Source organism: Thamnophis sirtalis, unplaced genomic scaffold (genome assembly GCF_051295495.1).
Source record: "Thamnophis sirtalis isolate CommonGarterSnake01/CBP01778 unplaced genomic scaffold, rThaSir2_p1.2 scaffold_1, whole genome shotgun sequence".
NCBI classification, from domain to species: domain Eukaryota; kingdom Metazoa; phylum Chordata; class Lepidosauria; order Squamata; family Natricidae; genus Thamnophis; species Thamnophis sirtalis.
Genome location: NW_028261381.1, coordinates 81,754,999 through 81,769,219, shown reverse-complemented (window position 1 = coordinate 81,769,219; position 14,221 = coordinate 81,754,999).

The following is a 14,221-nucleotide window of genomic DNA, read 5'->3' as shown; positions in this document are numbered from 1 at the left end:
GCAAATTAAGTCCTGTGAAGAGAGACTGATGGAATTTGTGTTTGTGTGAGAGTGCTATGAAAGCACACTTCAGGTACCTGACAGGAAGCCATGAAGAAACAGTTAAAATCAGATTGCAATTAAATGTTAGGGGGGGGGGAAATCCTACCAGTAAGAGCAATTCAACAGTGGAACCAATTAACCCAGAGAGGTAGTGGGTTCCCCTTCACTGGATGTGAAGGCTAGACAACCATCTGTCAGGAATACTTCTAATTCCTTTTCCTGCACTCTGCAGAGAGTTGAAATCAATGGTTTAAATTGCGCCTTCCAAATCTGGTTTCATAAATGTATGAGTCTTGATTCTCAGATGATGGAATGCTTGCACCAAGCAGCCTATATCACTGATGCTGTTGAGTGAGCCATGCGTCCTATAAATTAGAAGGGTTGTAAGGTTTTTTTAAAGAAAAAATATAGATTAAATAGATAAATAAAATGTACAAAATGAATTAATGACTTCCATTACACAAAGCAGCTGAACCTGCTTCACCAAGCATTGCCCTTTGCAGACTTTCATAGTCAGTTGACATAGTTATTATAGAGATAACCACCTACCTACATACATATTATGTACATGGACAAGTGTAAAGACTCATAGCAAAGACACACCAGGCTGCAAGTAATATGCTTAGTGGTTGCTTTTATTGCTTTCATGAAGATTTAAAAAAATATTGGCAAACAAATTAATTCCTAAATAAAGTCCTTGGTCAATTTTTCTATACACAGAGTGATATGCAATGGATGAAATATCTGAAGGCTTCTTCTGTTGGAACAATGAAAATAATGCATAGGATACTGGCTCTCAAATGGCTTTTCTTAGCAGTGTTAGTGAATGCAACATTTGAAGTGATATAACAGGTTAATATTCAGGGTGAGATCCTACTGGTTTAACAACCAGTTCGCTGAGCACATATGTGCTCAATGTACAGAAAACTCACCTTCTGCATTACTGCTGGTGAGGAAAATAGCCGAGGTGCAGCAATTCACTCTGCTGCGCCGATCAGCTGGGCTTCGGAAAAAGCAAATACAGGTGAGTATAGTGCAGGGACAGGCAGATGGGCCCACTTCAAAGTCAGAGCAAACCCGTTTACTCCCAGTGATAGTCGGAGATACCGGTTCACCTGAACCAGTCCGAACCGCTAGAATCCCACTTCTGTTAATGTTATTTTTTAGTATGAGTAGCATAAGATACATCCCTTCCAGTTTAAATCATATTTTTGCCACAAAAATTTCAGCATTAATGATCTGTAGAATATTGTCTCTGAAATTATAACCGTCTCTCACAGGCCATTGCCATTAACAAAGCTGTTTTTTTGTTAATTAGTTTAATGTTCTTTTAAGGTCATTTCAGATAATATTTTTAAATCTACAGTTTTAAATCCTCAGTAAATGCAGGGAATATCTTATCTAAATGTATATTCAAGGATCTGTAGTCATACACATTCCAGAAGTGGGGTCTCTTGTTCCCGGGATTTGCATTGTCCAGATAGTTTCCATGAACTTTAATGATCGTATTTAGGTGATCCTCAGTAAAGGGTGAGAGATATATGACTGGTGACCAGAGACAATCTTTTTACTTAAACAGATTGACTATAATACAGGCACCATTATTTAGCGGCTTCTTAGGGCAGCAATGATTTGGAGTTATGACAATGATAAAAAAATAATTTTTAAACCAATATCCACATTGTCAACTTTCACAGCATCTCTCGCTCCATCATGTGTTTACAGCATTACAGTCAAATGGTAATCCTCGTCCCATTTTTTTCTGCCTGATCCTGCAGAATAGAGAGACTGCCTAAAAAAGATACGTCTTCTTGACTTGCTTTTCTTCACAGCATAGCATGTCTTCAAAAGTGTTAACCTCAAGTTAACAAGCTCAGTTCTGGGACCTTAATTAGTTGCTTAGAACCCTCTCCTAAGGTGGCAACTGCTGCCTGAAACTGACAAGACCTTAATCAGTTTCACACCTTCAGTTTTCTTTTCCCTCCTAAGTGGCTTCTAGGTTATACCCAAGAAGCACTTAGACAAACAACTGGCATGAGTGTATTCCCCATTATGTGTGCCTGTTTTTAACTCTCTTTAATCTCTTCTTTTCCAATGAATCTAAATATAAACACCAATTCTCTTACTAATTTTCCCTGGGTCATATTCTAAGAGAAGAAGGAATGGACTATAGGAAAGGACTATAACAGTGAACAGGTGAACCTTTTTTGGCTCGCGTGCCATAATGGGGGTGAGCACAGAGGGGGTCTTGCAATGGTGTGCCACAGCCATAATGCAACATAGGACCCCCCCCAGTGCGCATGCACGCATGAGAGGCCCTCCCCTATTTTTGCATGCTTTTTTCACTCTCCCCAGGCTCTAGAGGCTTTATAGGAGCCTGGGGAGGGTGAAAACAGCCTTCCCTGCCCCCCCCCCCGCCCGAGGACCTCTTCAGGAACCTTCAGGAGACTACACTGAAGCCTCCAGAGGACTAAAAAGGACCCTATGAGCAAACTGGAAGTCACCTCCAGTTTGCTCGTAGGGTCGGTTTAAGTCTCCCGACCTTCAGGGACCTTCAGGAGACTTCCGGTTTGCTCGTAAGTTCCTTTTTAGTCCTCGGGAGGCTTCAGGGACCTTCAGGAGGCTTCCCTGAAGCTTCCGGAGGGCTTAAACTGACCTATGAACAAACCGGAAGTCCATTCCTGAACTTACGGTTTGCCCATAAGGCTGGTTTTTTGCACTCTGGAGGCTTCAGGGAAGCTCCTGAAGCTTCCCGAGGGCCTGGAGGGGAGGCTCTTTTCACCCTCCCCCGGCTCCTATAAAGCCTCTGGAGCCTAGGGAAGGCGAAAGATGGTTTTAAAAAAGGCTGAACTCAGCTGGCCAGCGTGCACATGCGCCCTGGCCAGCTGACAGAGCAACACCTCACGTGCCCTGAAAAATGTCTCCGTGTGCCACTGGAAGGCTTTCAAGAAGACATTGGCTTGCCATTTTTCAGAAATGGTATAGAGTCTCCTGCTTGAGCAATGGTTGGACTAGATGACCTACAACTCTGTTAATCTAATCTAATAAATCTGAGTTAAAGACCTGACTGTCTGGAGTCATAATTTCTGACATTGTAAATCAGAGGAAAGATAAAATAAAATTGTCAGCACAGTTACTTGATTTTTCACTTAGTGATCACTTTGCTTAATGACCAAGTCACTAGACCAAGTCATAATCCCCACTCGTATTTTCTCACAGTAGAGAGTGTGGCAGGCCTGAAATCCAAAAAGTAAAAGATGACTTCCAGGTCTCACACCAATTGCAGTCACAAAATGGGGACTATCTGTACTGTCAGAGGCTCCCAATGTATGAAGGAAGGAATGGAAAGGTATTTTTGGTTTGCCTGGATAAACAAAACCTATCCCAAATTAAAAACCAACCAACCAATCAACTAAGCAACTCTTGTGACCCAAAAAACTGCCCCTCAAATTTTCAAAATGCTTCCCCTCCCCAAAGTCACAAACTTCCAATTGTTCTCATAGCTGGCTATAGGCAAGCCTGTGTATCTGTTGATAGATCTCCCTCCCAGTCTCCCTCTCTTCCGGTTACTCCATGATAGACCATGTTTGCCTGATTCAGTATTGTAGATTAGTCCAGCAGTTTGCCTTGATACTGTCAATTAATGCCTCCCCATTCCCCCATCCAGTATAGTTGCATGCTTCATAATGGTGGAGTAAAACTCACACTTTAATTTATAAACAGTTCCCCTGCAAGACACTGCAATTTATTTTCCTTGATAACATTGCTGCTGAGGGAAACATGACCACATAACCCTGTCATGCTTCCTTCCCAGAACTGATTAGGACACCTTTGCCATTTCCATGTCCCTCCACCTCAGTGTTCTCCTACTATCTTCCACTTGCTCTGCCCCCTGTTAACCGCCACTCATCTAAATTTCCCCAATGTGTGCAAGGAACAATAGGCAGTTTGAACATGAAATGTACATAGAAGCAGAGGAGCTTTGAATGAAAGATCTGTATGGTTGTGGGAAGAGAGGGAGACTGGGAGGGAGATCTATCAACAGATACACAGGCTTGCCTATAGCCAGAGAAATCTGCAAAGCCTTTGAAATATTTCAGTTTCATGTCTGTGATAATTAAAGAGCAATGACCTTCTCATTAGTGCTAAGAGGCCTGGTGATTATTGTTACCCGTTTTCTTAATGGATGCAGGCTACATGCATGAACTTAGAATATCAAAGCAATTCTCCAAGATATTTATTAGAGTCAAAATTACAAAAACACATAGCAAACCTTTAGTTTGAATTGCAAGTGTTAATATATGCAGAACCAAATGAATAGCTCATCTTTCTTCCCTTCTTGTATCTTAAATTTTTCATTACAAATTTCCAGGGCTTCAAAGTAGCATCTCACAGTCAGCCTCCTTTTTTCTTTCTTGCATGACAAAGAGCTGTCAAAAATTGTTCCTATGTTTGTTAATGTTTTTTTTCTTCCCTCTTTTTTCTCTCATCTAAATGTCAAACAATTTAGCTTTAATAAAGCCCAGCATTCTTCATCTGGTGCTTCTCAGAAGGAAAACAACGCCAAAGAAGGCATCTAAAAAGGCCCTAATTAATGTTTCTCATTGATTTTTGTTTTAGTGTGATGTATTTTATGAAAATATATGAATCCAGAAGGCACTCTCATTAAAATCATTAGCAGCTCAATGTTAGCTGAAAACAGCTCATTCTTTGCATGGCAGTGTTTAAAAGCACACTCTCACACAGCTCCTTATTTACATCGCAAGCTTGTGCGAGCTGAAAACTAGCATTATGTTTGTCAGGTACTATTGAGCTGTGATGAGCACAATGTTAAAAAAAGGCTCTATCAAGGTGAATAATAAGAGTCTATCATAGCGGTATTCTGCTTAGCTTTTCAGGGCCTCCTTTCATGCAAGCAAGCATAAAAATGTAACATCTCAAAGCATGCTTTTCTGCATTTCTTCTCTAAATTATAGTCATGAGTGAGAGGTGTGTGTGTGGGGGAAGCAACATGTTTACCTTGTGGGCTCTGCTGTGTTGGCACAAACAGGCCTACATAGAATACTGAAAGAGGAAAATGACATTGGATTAAGCAACGGTTTCTACTTTGACAAAATGTACAGGCTTTATTCAACTCTTGAGAATTGCCTGTCTGGAGAGCAATAACTAAACATTTCTGCCAGCTTTGGAGTTAAGGCTAAGATGCTGATGCTGAGACATAATGAATTCAAAGTTGTTTTAGTTGTGTTCTTCTTTGTTAGCTATTGACTGGATGAGTCTTTGATACTATGAAGATGTCATAGATGTACAGTATCATTGATTTTCCCAGAAGCTGAAGACTTGCAACCTGAGAGTCTGATTTGGATGCCTGGGAGCTTTAAGGGCAAGCACAAGTTTGATATAATAGCTTTCTGCAGACTGATAGGAGTTGCTATTGCTGGCTTAGCTGATCAGGGGTAGGGTGGGTGCCTGAAGCCCATTGAGGTAAATTGCTTCTAGGAAAAGTGGCTTTGTTAGGACTACCAGATCTGGCTTCCAAAAATCCAGATGAGATGACAGCAAAGAGTGCTTTCTGTATTCTCTGGAGTTAGGGAGCCCAGAGCAAGTAGTTCTGCTCAATTCTTTTGTGGTTGGACAACAAAACATATCTCAAAGCTTTAGATGGACTTGAAGAATCTTAGTTCTAGACTCAACTTTGTCCTTTCAGGTAGATGCTTGACAACTGACTCACATTTATGATGGTTGCGGTGTCCCAGAGTCCTGTCATCCCCATTTGCAACCTTCTGACAAACGAAGTCAATGGAGAAATGAGATTCGCTGAACAACTGTGTAACTAATTTAACAGCTGCTCAAATGATTCACTTAACACATGTGGCAAAAAAAGTTGTAAAATGGGGCAAAACTTACTTAACAAATTTCTCACTTAATGACAAATATTTTGGACTCAATTGTAGTCTTACGTTGAGGACTACGTGTATTTATGCTTTGGAGATCTAGAGGTTGCATTATTTTACTTGCCTGAAGTACCCATTTACTCTTGGAGCCCATTTCTGCTCAATGCTCTGTCTGCTTATTGTAGTTTATAAGGACTATTTTGTTATCTCCTATCCCTGGCTGCCTCCCTGCTGACTACTTAGGAGGGAAAGAGGAAAGTGATGAAGTGAGCCTGGGCAGTTTGGCCTAAGCGAGATCTTAAAAAATTATCCCTTGCACTTGCAATAGGGGAGGTTTTAGATGGGGATTTGTCTGATGTAAAGATTGGATTCTCCGACCACTCTTTTGTAAATGCAACTGTGGTTGTTGGTAGCTTTGTTGTTGTTAGTTGCAAAGTCATGTCTGACCCATTGCGACCCCATGGACAACATTCCTCCAGGCCTTCCCATCCTCTGGAGTCCATTTATGCTGACGCCTACTGCTTCAGTGACTCTATCCAGCCACCTCATTCTCTGTTGTCCCATCTTATTCTGCCCTCAATCTTTCCCAGCCTTAGGCTCTTCTCCATTGAGTCTTTCCTTCTCATTAGGTGGCCAAAATATTTAAATTTCCTCTTCAGGATCTGGCCTTCTAAAGAGCAGTCAGGGTTGATCGCCTCTAGGACCGACCGGTTTGATTGCCTTGCAATCCAAGCGACTCACAGCACCATAGTTCTAAGGCCTCAATTTTTGGCACTCAGCCTTTCTTATAGTCCAACTTTCACAGCCATACATTGCAACTGGGAAAACCAGTTGGTAGGTTAGTTAGTTTGTTTTTTCTTCTGTTTTGATGGATGGGATGCAAAATTAGTGACAATACTGTATTCTTTATAGTAACTCCTTGGAATTGCTTGTGCTGAAAAGAAAAGTTGTGGCAGGAAAAACAAATCACAGGCAAGAATGCAACAAACCCAATCCACACATCTTGTTTCCATTCAATTTTTCAAAATATGCATCCAAAGAAATGTCTATATAGATTAATATTAACACAAGAATCATCACACTTATATAATGAATACAATTAATAAATACTTTAAAATCATAGTCTGAATATGTTTAAACCGCAAATCTTATGCTGCCTAGATATGAAGCAGCATAACAAAGATTCAAGTTAAATTATTATTTTTTGCTCCTTGTGCAGTTGTATAATTTGGTCAAGATCAATAGATAACTTAGACCTGCAAATTTATGACTATTTTTTCCTGTTACAAGAAAAAAGAAAAAGGAACCTTTACACAAATCTTACATCAGTATTTTAATTTAAGTACAGGGCTACTTAGAAAAGCATATAAGCAGCCTGGTTTTAATATTTCTATTTAATAATAGAAAGCACCTTTGGGAATACAGAAAATTATTGTGCAGTGCTTTTGTAGAATGGTATGCATTACTATATTTCCTGGTTCCTGGAAATATTAAATTCACTGCAAAATTTCTTGTTGCAAACCTGACAGGGATTAATTTATATTTACAAATAGCATGATGGACTGCAAAAATCATACTCTTAGTATTACATTTCATTGACTTTTTTTTTTTTTGGCCTGATATCTGCTAATGGGGTTGTCAACCAAATTATCATAGAAAAATAATTACATTGCAAGTAACAAAATTTAGATCCAGATATGAACGGTAAATCAACCTTAATTTAAGGGTTCGAAATATGTTAATGTTTTGTCATATTTTTTCTTTATAGGGAACACAATAGTGAGGTCATCTGTAATAAACTTGTTAATACTGAACCTTGGTAGTTTTACCTCTCAGATCGGTAAGACATTTATAGCTGAAATATGGGAAGGAGATCCTTAAAATGTTGTTTTATGGCCACCTCTCTGCAGAACCATAAAACACTCCTATGACTGATGAATATAAACCAGGTATGATCTATGTTTTACTAAAGGGCTCAGTGGTTATCCTTGTAGTAATATGATTTTTTTTCAACATTTAACTTACTTCCTTTCATTTACATTCCTACTTACATCTGCTCAATTCTTTCAGTGTTGGAATAGGAAATGCAATGTTGAAAAAAAAAAGGAAAATATGGTTATTAACTTTTAAATCTTTAGGACAGGTAGTCTTCGACTTATGACTACAACTGAACCCAACATTTCTTGCTAAGTGGAGACAGCTGTTACCATAATTCATTTTGCCCCATTTTACAACCATTCTTGCCACTGTTGTTAAGTGAACCTCTGGTGGTGTTGTTAGTCACATAGTTATTGAGTGAATTTGACTTCTGAATCTGCTTATCAGAAGATCCGAGAGCCGAGGTGGCACAGTGGTTAAATGCAGCACTGCAGGCTACTTCAGCTGACTGCAGTTCTGCAGTTCGGCTGTTCAAATCTCACCGGCTCAGGGTTGTCTCAGCCTTCGATCCTTCCGAGGTGGGTAAAATGAGAACCCGGATTGTTGTTGGGGGCAATATGCTGACTCTGTAAACTGCTTAGAGAGGGCTGAAAGCCCTATGAAGCGTATATAAGTCTAACTGCTATTGCTATTGCTAAGATCGTGAAATGTTGCAAAAGATGATCCCATAACCCTGGGCTCTGTCATAAAAATGAGTCAGATGCCAAGCTTCTGAATTTTGATCATGTGACTATGGGGATGCAGTCGTAAGTGTGAAAAACACCATAAGCCACTTTTTTCAGTGTCACCATACCTTCGAACAGTCACTAAATGGATTGTTATAAGTGGAGGACTACTTGTTTGCAGGGAAAACTATTCTAAAGATTGTGTTTGAGTCAGCCCACCATTCTTGTATGCTGCCTTGCTTGCTAAACAGCCTAGGGAGTCTCTGTTACGATGGTCATAAAAAAAAATCACTTCCATTATTGTGGGATAAAGTTTTGAAGATCAGCTAATGGAAACGGTATTTTTTCCCCATATGATTCAAAACACATGAGTTCACATATGGAGAACATTCATGGGAAAAAATAGTCTGTGAACTGGAAGTAAGCACCATGTGGTAAACTCATGTACATTGCCATTTAACTATCATGGAATGAAATAGTGTCTTAATTTATAGCAGTAAAAGAAGCCGAGAGACTCCGATTAATCTGATTCGGAAGTATCTTAAATCAAAGCTAATTGGATTGCTCCTATTGTTCTCCATAAATTGTTGCCTGTGCTGGCATATGCTCATATATTTTTATCCAGACTTCTAATTGTAGGGGACTAATTTCTGGAACAGTTCTATTTACCTCAAGATAATTGCTTCAGATTTGATTGGTTGTTTTGAGTGGGGGATTTCAAACTAGGTTTTATGTTTTCTGGTTGGTTGTATTGGCTAGAATTGTTCTTCCATGGGCTAAAATAAGCTCATCTATGTTCTCTTATGTCAGTGCCCACCAGTGGTAGGTTCCGGATTCCGTTCCAACTGGTACGGTTGGAACACCCCCAGCATCACCCACATGCATGCATGTGGTGCGCACATTCATGTCTGGCACATGCACATGTGTGTGGCACATGCACATGCATGTGGAATGCGCATGCATTGTAGCTTCAAATGATACTTCCGCAAGCCTCCATGATGCTCCAGCTGCTCAGTAGAGCATCATGCAGGCACTGTACTTGGCATGCGCATGTGCAGAAGCGCCGACAGCTTTAAAACACGATAAGGAGCTCGGGTGGGTGGGCGGGCGGGTGAGTTGAGTTGAGTTGAGTTTATTGGTCTTGTATGCCACCCACTCCCGAAGGACTCTGGGTGGCTTACAATAAACAAGGGAAGGGGGATAAATAGACAAAACAACAATTTAAAATACACAACATTCATAGTTACCGTGGGGCTGGGTACTTCAACAGCCCGCCGGCCTGCTGGAGCAGCCAGGACTTAGTGGCTTTGCGGAAGGCTGGGAGAGTAGTAAGGGTCCGGATCTCCACAGGGAGGTCGTTCCAAAGGTCTGGAGTTGCAACAGAGAATGCTCTCCCCCGGGGAGTCTCCAGCCGACATTGGCTGGCAGATGGAATCCGGAGAAGGCCTAGTCTGTGAGATCTGATCGGTCTATGGGAGGTAATTGGCAGGAGGTGGAGACTAATGGGTAGCCAGTGCAGCTTGCGGAGGATAGGTGTAATGTGGGTGTACCTGGGTGCACCCACAATCGCTCGCGCGGCTGCGTTCTGGACTAGCTGAAGTCTTTGAACACTCTTCAAGGGCAGCCCCATGTAGAGCGCGTTACAGTAATCCAGTCTTGAGGTCACAAGGGTGTGAGTGACTATCTGAAGGGCTTCCCGATCCAGGTAGGGTCGCAATTGGTGCACCAGGCAAACCTGGGCAAAGGTCCCCCTGGTCACACCTGACAAATGATGTTCTAAAGTCAGCTGCGGATCCAGGAGGACTCCGAAATTGCGAACCCTCTCTGAGGGGTGTATAATTTCACCCCCCAGCCTGAGAGGTCAATCTTTGGGAGGGAACATCAATAGCCACTCGGTCTTGTCGGGATTGAGTGCAAGCTTGTTCATACCCATCCAGACCCTGACAGCCTCCAGGCACTGGCACATCACTTCTACCGCTTCATTGAGGCGGACAGATACAACTGCATGTCGTCCGCATATTGGTGGTATTTAATCCCGTGCCAGCGTATGATCTCACCCAGCGGCTTCATGTAGATGTTAAATAGGAGGGGGGCAGGACTGAACCCTGCGGCACCCCATAGTTAAGGGGCCTAGGGGTCGATCTCTGCCCTCAACCAACACCGACTGCGACCTGTCCGAGAGATAGGAGGAGAACCACCAAAGAATGGTGCCTCCCACTCCCACCTCTTGCAGCCGTCGCAGAAGGATACCATGGTCGATGGTATCGAAGGCCACTGAGAGGTCAAGGAGCACAAGGATAGAGGGGTGACCCCTATCCCTGGCTTGCCAGAGATCATCAATCAGCGCGACCAAAGCAGTTTCCATGCTGTAACCAGGCCTGAAACCTGACTGAAAGGAATCCAGATAATCGGTTTCATCCAAGGACCGTCGGAGTTGAGAGGCCACCACTTTCTCAACAACCTTCCCTACAAAGGGCAGGTTGGAGACTGGACGATAGTTGCTCAAAATGGCTGGGTCCAGAGAAGGTTTTTTCAGGAGGGGTCTCACCACCGCTTACTCTGGAGGGTGAGCCCTCCAGAGCACTGTACCGGTGCGTACTGTCTGCAATCCACCACTGGTTCCCACCCTTTGGAACAGAATCCAGTTGGAAGTCTATGCAATTCCCACTTTCCAAGGGAAGATTTCCTTCAGACCTGTCTCCATTGTTGGAACTGGGCTTATTAGGGTGTCTGAGAAGCCTTTGTCAAGTCTGTTTTTTTAACGTCGGCAAACATTGCTTTAGTTGTGTGTGCTTTTTTAACTTATTATATTGGATTTGTTGAAAGCCATCCAGACAGTATTTTTTTTAAAGTTAGGTGGCCTTAACAAATCTAATGAATAAACAAGCAAATAAACAAACATCATGAATCAAACCATTTGCACTAACCAGGAAGTTACTAGAAGAAAATTGGGATATCTAAACAAAGAATGGCTCCAAGATCACCGCAGATGGGGACTGCAGCTAAGAAATTAAAAGAAGCTTGCTCCTGGGGAGCAGTGGTTCGGACCAGTTTGGCTGAACTGATGGTGTTTGGGTGGCCTGGGTCATTGGAACCAGCAGTGACCCAGGCTTGCCACATCCCTGAACCAGTTCTCCGGTTGTTTTTTTGCTTCTGCACATGCACAAAACATTTTGTTGCACTGTGCATGTGTGAGTGCAGCGTGCCCATGAGCAAACCAGCAGGAGTGCCTGCCGGAATCCACCCCTGCTGGGGAGGAAAGCTATGGCAAATCTAGACAGTGAGCTGTGGCGAGCGGTAAGGGAAGTGAGCCCCGGGCCAGCATCCCTGCTTCCTTCCTCCGAGAGCCGCAGTGGCAGGGAAAGTGAGGCTTCTTTGCCAGCCTCCCATCTGGCAAAACAGATTTTTTTGCAGTTCTATGAGTGTAGTTAGGTGGGGGGGATGTGACTGAGTGCGTGTGGGCATGAGTGATGTAAAGTTAGCCATGGCCACTCAGTCACATGCCCTCCAGTTAGCCACACCCACAGAAAAAAAATGAAACCCACCCCTCCCTTGTATGTTATGTAATGTAGAACATACTTTTTCATATGCAACAGTCAACAGACTTAAATCACAAACATAGCACTACAGAGAATGTGCCGGTGACAGAAGCTTAAAAAACAAAACTGAACAAAACTGAAAAAGTCACATTATCAAGCCAGGTGTAAAATGTAAGAGATCATTGCTTACAATATTTTCAGCAGATAATAAAACACAATTTACCATCAAAATAAATAATTCTAAAAAGCCGGGGGAAATAATAATCTAATATTCTTAATTTGGGGCTGAAGCAACTGTGCTTCTAATAGAGATGGCTCTCCAGAGTAACTATTCTGCAGAGAAGGGGCCATTATCAAGGCCTTTCTAGTTAGCTAATATAGAAATATTAAAATGAACATCAGTTAAGGGTTGAAAATATCCAATAAAACAAGTACCATTAAATCATTCAGAGAAAAATCTTACCAAAGAAACTCATGAAATTCTTATCCTCTCAGGACTTCAACACTGCTTCAAGAGGAAAGGTTTCTCCTGGAGTTGGAACACTGAAGAGCAAAGAGACTGATTTTTTTTTTTTTGCCAAGGACACAGTTCCAATAGATTTGGTCCCATCGAAATGGAGGCCCTACTCCAGCTGCTCTTCAACCTCTGATGCAAGGGAATCAGGAGTGTAACCAGGGGTGAGATTCAGCTGGTTCGGACCATAACCTGTTGTTATGATTTTGAGCAGTTCGGAGAAATCAACCACTGGCTAGTCCCACCCACCGCACCCCACTTCGTCCTGTCCTATATATTATCTTCCCTTCGTCATGTGATCCAGTTACCTCTGTGCCTTACCTCCACAACTTGCATGCTCTGCTTACCAAAAGTAAGCATGCTGCTCCTTCACCCTTCACCTCAGGTCAGGTCCCAGGGACATGGCATTTGCCAGCTGCAGCCTTGCCCTGGAGCCACGCCCCACTCACTGTCTGCCTCGGCCAGGTTGGGGAATTTTTGTTTGTTTGTTTGTTTGTTTGTTTGTTTATTATTTATAGGCCGCCCTTTTCCCTGAGGGGACTCAGGGCGGCTTACAATTTATAGGGAGGGGAATACAAGACAAGACATGAGACAATACATAAGTAAAATAGAACACAACATTCATTCATCATTCGGGTGGGGACGAATTAGAATCTTTATCCCCAGGCCTGACGGGATAGCCAGATCTTGAGGGCTGTGCGGAAGGTCTGGACGGTGGTGAGGGTGTGAATCTCCACGGGGAGATCGTTCCAAAGGGTTGGAGCTACTACTGAAAAGGCTCTCCTTCGCGTAGTTGCCAGTCAACACTGACTGGCAGATGGAATGTGTTCTCCGGCCACATGCTGCCTTCCCCCTCTGGCCTCCAACTAGGTTCTTCTTACCACAGCGGAGATCTTGCAGCTGTCCCTTGCTGAGGTTTGGTCACTCATGGAGATGTTCCATATGGTAGAGACAAGCAGCATTCAAGATGGCTGCTGCTTCTCTGTGCTGCGTATTTTCCAGATGGGACTTAGAGGAAATTAGTGGCTCATAGCTGCTAAATTGCATAACAGATGCTCTCCTTCCCATCAAGAGCAGCAGCATAGAGAAGCAGCCACTGCCCCGGAGAGCAGAGATGGAGCAGAGTAGGCCTGAAAGGCTGTTTGGTTGATCCTTGCTGCATGGCAGAAGCCGTGTATTCATGGAAGCTGTGCGTGCACATGTGTGCACAATCACATTTTTAGCAACCCACTTATTAAGTGGGTTGAATCCCACCACTGAGCATGACACTTGGAAATTATTTTTTTAATATACAGGCAAGTTGACCTGCTGTTTCGACTGAAAATCTAATGGTGAGCTCTTTTACTGTCCATCATTTTCATCCATTCTGGAAAGGCAGTGACCAGGGACTAGGGGGCAGGGGGCATCACTTCAACATTCTAAAAGAATCCATGTGTCCTAACTCCTTACCAAAATGGGGGAATTCATCAATGGAGGCGGAAGAAAGAAGATCCACACCCCCCAGTTTTAGTCTGGATCATAATTTATCTAATTTATGTCAATTTTAATATGTAATATTTTAATGTTTTGTATTTTTTGTTTTAATGATGTTGTAAGCTGCCCAGAATCACCTGACAGTGATATGGGCAG